At 34.8% G+C, this 5,654-nt stretch overlaps 1 pseudogene; it reads right to left on the reverse strand.

Annotated features, from left to right (window-relative positions):
* Window positions 1-1,833: 1,833 nt before the first annotated feature.
* Window positions 1,834-3,449, reverse strand: LOC149493701 (uncharacterized; annotated as a pseudogene).
* Window positions 3,450-5,654: the final 2,205 nt, after the last annotated feature.

Genomic DNA, 5,654 nt, shown 5'->3' on the forward strand with positions numbered 1-5,654 from the left:
GACTAGATACTTTAGCCAATATTGTCGGATTTAGGCTTTAATGCCACGATTATTAATTAACCGGGAATTTAAGCTTAATCATATTTAATTAAGGCAGTTTATTTGCCTAATTGATGACGTGAATGCATTGATGCAGCAGTTTAAATCAGAATTGGAGTAGAAGAAGAATATGCATGAAGTGCTACAATTAGATAGGCAGAGTTTCGTTTATGTACCTGAGTTAATCGGCGGCCGCTTCTTAGCTTCAGCTTGAAAAACTCCGGATTAAGCTCCTCGTTTGGGGAATATTAATTAATTTAATTTGATTTAAGTGGCCAAATATCACAATAGCAGAATAATAAAAGCCTACACTAAATGCATAAAAGCAGTAAAAGAATCGCAAGGAGCGTAGGGGAGAAGGAGCGTCCGTCAACACAGACTGAGTGAGTAAAAACGGAGTGCCGGGGCTATATTTATAGGAAAAAATTGGACTGGAGGGCGGCCACCGCTGGTGCCCTTGTCGGCGTCAGCCGCCGCCGTGGCCGGCGGCCGCTGCCGCCCCTGCCGGCGGCCGCAGCCACCGGGGGCCAGGGGCAGCCGTCGCCGATGGCCGACGGCAGTTGCCGCCGTGGCCGGTGGCACTCGCCGCCCCTCCTGGCGGCAGCGGCCACCGCCGGGGCCAGCGGACTTGCTATTTTTTTTGTTCAAATGGCTTTTTCGGGAGTTCCGTACCTCGAAAAAATATTCCGGGACCAGTTCTGCGATCCTCGCAATTTTCCGGACGTTTCAAGTACCATGTTGGCATACTTTCGGTGAACTTTCCGAATGGCCTCCGGTCCGGCCGGACTATTTGCAGTCTGGGAAAGCTGGCTTTTTGAGCCTCAAAATTTGGGTATTCACAGTTACTTAATCAATACCAAACTAATCAAATACTAATAAAACAAGATATTTCACAATTAAACAACTAAAAAATGAAGAGGAAGGTTTAGATGGTTACCTAACCCTCAGATTCGAGAATCGCATGCGGTTTAGATGATTCAAGAATAGAACTTCACGATTCCAGAAGTGTTTGTTACCAAGTGTTAACAATAAAAACTTTCTTTTCTTTCCTTTTCTCTTTTTTCTCTTTTTTATGACCTTTTTTGTTGCGTGTTTTTAATCTATTATGTCTAATAGCTTGATCTTCCTCAAGGTAACTGACTGGAGTTCTTGGGGAAAACCCTAGCCGCACTACGCTCTTAAGATTTCTCTAAGTCCAAATATCCAAAGTCTAGAGAAAAGTCCCGTTTAAAACACAAAAAAGTTGTATTTATATGGGTAGGGCAACAGAACAGAGCTGCATCACGCAACTAACAGCTGCGTGACGGACCTGCGAGCTGCGTGCGCAGCTTACTTTTCGTACAGTTTCCGCGTATCCATAGAAATAGTGTAGACCGTTACACGAGCTTGTCCAAGTGATGTCATCCTGGTTAGAGTTGCGTGACGCAACTACTAGTGCCGTCATGCAACTTATAGCTGCGTGACGCAACCCTAACGCAGGTCAGACTCCTTGAACCGGTTTAAATCAATTTTTGGTTAAAAACACTTCTGGTTGACCCTGATTCCCTATTCCGCATCCTTATATCCTCATCGGGTTAGGCGGGGGCATAAAAACACGCGTCAACACTTGTACCCATCTCTTTTAAATGACGTTGAGCATTCAAACCGTCCTTTGTTTTCCCTCCCATATCTAATAAGGTGCCAATAATATTCTCACAAACATTTTTCTCAATATGCATTACATCAAGATTATGGCATAATAAACTAAATTTCCAATAAGGAAGTTTAAAAAAAAAGTACTGCTCTTCCTCCAATTTAGACCAGTTTTATCGTTTTTTTTTTCTTTTTTATAGTCTTACCAAATGTAACCTTTTTAAGGCTACTCAACTGATTTAACACATCATTCCCAGACAGTGTTTTAGAAGCTGATCTTCTCTCTATAGTTCCAGCAAAAGAGCATTTATTCAAACGCCACCTATTATTAATAGGAAGAAACCGATGAGAATACATGTATTGCGACCATATTTTAATCGAGTAGAAGAAGTTTCCTTATTACACAAAAGGCAAGCTAGAGCTCCCTTTGTACTACATCCTGACATGTTGGCATATGCAAGAAAATCATTTATAGTCCATATATAAAAGCGCAGCACGCATACAACAATTCTCTTTTTTTGAAGTATCATAAATATTAGTTCCATAATACAATAACTCTTGCAACTCCTCTACTAAAGGTTGTAAGTATACATCAATGTCATTACCTGGAGCTTTAGGTCCATGTATTAATAAAGACAGCAAACAATACGGTTGTTTCATACATAACCAAGGAGGTAGGTTATAAATTGTAACAACTACTGGCCAAGTGCTGTGGGAAACGCTTAGATTGATAAAAGGATTAATACCATTAGTTGCTAAACCAAGTCTAACATTGCGAGGATCTTTAGTAGAACCTAGGTTTAATTCATCAAAAGATTTCCATGCATCTGAGTCAGCTGGATGTCTAAGGATTCCATCTTTAACACATTGATCATGATGCCAAGTCATGTCTGAAGCCGTCTTTGATGACATAAATAATCTTTGGAGTCTGGGTTTTGAAGGAAAGCATCGCAAAACTTTTCTAGGAACTTTTTTACCACTCATTTTACGACTAGTCTTATTGGTTGAATGGTCCTTACTGTTTTCCACCTAGACTCACCACAAACTAAGTAACATTTAGCCTTATCATGATGTTTCCAAAATAACATACAATCATTAACACAAGCACGTATCTTTTCATAGTGCAGACCAAGATCTTGAATGATTTTTCTTGCTTCGTAAAAAGTTTTAGGAAAGGTTTCACCAGCAGGCAGGAATTCTTTAAATAATTGCATTACACTATTAATCGCTTTATCACTCAATCCAAAAAGACATTTAATTTGGAACAATTTCACAATTAATGATAATTTTGAACCTTTCTCACAACCAAGATAAAGCTTTTGCTGAGCAGTTTCTAACAAATTAAAAAATAAAGCTTCCTTATCAAACTGATATGGTTAGACAGACTCACCCCTAGGTTCAACAGGATTAGGACTATCAATGTCATTGGATTAGTGCTCAAAAGCATCTTGAGGCAATGTATCCAAGATTTTAGGTCCCGCTGCATCATGAATCATCCCTAGTATATCATCACCAGCTTCATTGTCTACTTCACTAGCAACATGTGTCTCTTTAGCCATAATTTCCCATGATATAACCAAAGAGCATTTCCACATAATATCAATACATGATCCCTAACCTCATCTATAGTCCCATTAGCAAAATTGCTAAACTTAATGCAAGGGCAAGGAATGATACCTTCTAATTTTGAGTGCATAAAAGCAAATTCAAGGAAATCATCAACTCCTTGCATATGCTCTTCACTCAATCTATTGGTATTGCATCCATTATTTCTCCATTATGAAATCTGTAACATATAATAAACAAAAGTATTGATAAATAATATTAGTAATTGATTTTACAGTAAGCTACATCAAATATACTGGCTAGTATAAAATTGTTTAAGTTTAGATACAAGGTGCCTTAGCCCCAAAATCAAAATGAATCCAAAATGCCAAACAAAGTAAAACCAAATACTTATTTGTCTATATAGCCTACTTCTTTTTTTGAACTAAAAAAAAGTAAAAATTGTTCAATGTCCATTATGTCAATCATGTAAATCCTTCTCCAAGAACCATTCTAAATCCTTCTCACAAAGTCAAGAACAAGAAGATATCATATCCAACTAATGATGCACTACAGTAATTATCACATTTTGACTATCATGATGAAAAACAATGTTCTTCATAAAATTGTATCTCCCCACACATGAAGGACCATGAAATATGTCAGTCTATTACAAGATTAAAATTAAATCATCTCGCGCATGATTATATATAAAATAAGAAATTATTAAAAAAATGAAATCTAATTTGTTAGTATAGGATAATGACTAATTAGCTAGAGAAAATAAAAAATTCAAACCCCAGCAGCCTTCATGTAGTTATGAAAAATTTATACAGGCCAAATATCCATGGAGAGCATTATTAAAAAAATCTCCAAATATCAACGACAACAAGAAACAGTTTTAAAGAAAACATTTTTGGCTTCTAGAAAAGCAAAATATGGGCCTTCCTCTTTTATATTTTGTTCCTCTATGTTTAAATTTAAACTGTATGAGCCCGTTTGGAATAAACGAATTTTATGGAATTCATTTAGAAATCCAAAATTTTGTGTTTAGAATAAAAAAAATACAGATTTAAATTCTATGAATTGAATTCTATAGATTTGTGTATGTCTAACTCAAATTCTAGTAAAATTGATTGAATTTGTTAATGAATTCCACAAAATTTACCATTGAAATATTATTGACAAAATTACCCTCCACAATAAAACTCAACTATTTTTACTTTTATGCACTTTTATTTATTTTCTTTTGAAAAGTCCAAACTAGTAATAACAATTATTTTTTTAAATCAACATTTTTTTTAATCTAGTAATAACTAAGTTTATATTTTTACTTTTTTTTCCTTTTTTTTTTTGGAAAATTCCAAACTAGTAATAACAATTTTTTTTCGAATCGACAGTTATTATATTCTTACATTTTTTTCCTTTTTGTTTTTTTTTTTTTTTGGAAAATTCTAAACTAGTAATAAGAGTTTTTTTTAAATCTAGTAATAACTAGGTTTATATTTTTACTTTTTTTTCCTTTTTTTTTTTGAAAAATTCTAAACTAGTAATAACAGTTTTTTTTTTTTTTTTTGAAATCTAGTAATAAGCTCGGTTGTTACTTATTACTGTGAAACTATAAAAACTAGGTATCGATAATTGTTTTCAAATGCAATTAAAAACATTAGTAACATTCTTAATATTTTTTTTTTGTTTCTAAATTAATTACCAAAATCAACAAGACTTTTACATTAATTAAAAATAATTGTTATGATAAATATCAGATAAAGGAGAGCTAGCAACAATCAGTTTAAGTTTGGAATCCATGGGGGTTTTTGCAGGCTCAGAATCCAAAAAACCTGTGTCTAAGAGGATATCCAAGGTGTATTTTCTTTGATTAAGAACAAGACCATTAGGGGATCGAGCCACCTCAAAACCAAGAAAGAATTTAAGTTCTCCCAAATCTTTGATCTTGAATGCAGTATCTAAAAAATGCTTGAATTTGTTCATTTCAATTAAATCTACTCCATCCAAGATTATATCGTCTACATACACTAAAATTAGTGTGACAGAAGTAGATGTCTTTTTAACAAATAAAGAATAATCATATTGCGAATGTTTATAACCCAAAGACTCTAAGGCAGCAGAGAGCTTTGAAAACCATTGCCTACTAGCCTGCTTTAAGCCATAAAGTGACTTATTAAGTAGACATACTTGGTTGGGTTTAGAAGTAAGACCTTGAGGCAATTCCATATACAATTCCCCATGTAAATCAGCATGTAGGAATGCGTTATTAACATCTAATTGGTGCAAATAGCAAGATTTAGATAAGGCAAATAGCAAGATTTAGATAAGCTAAGGCTAAAAGGAGTCTTACAGTAGTGATTTTTGCAATAGGGAAAAATGTATCAAAGCAATCTATTCCCTCAGTTTGTGTATACCCTTTGGCAGCTAAT

Source organism: Jatropha curcas, chromosome 9 (assembly GCF_041381405.1).
Source record: "Jatropha curcas cultivar XTBG-Jc1 chromosome 9, XTBG_Jcur_1.0, whole genome shotgun sequence".
Classification (NCBI taxonomy): domain Eukaryota; kingdom Viridiplantae; phylum Streptophyta; class Magnoliopsida; order Malpighiales; family Euphorbiaceae; genus Jatropha; species Jatropha curcas.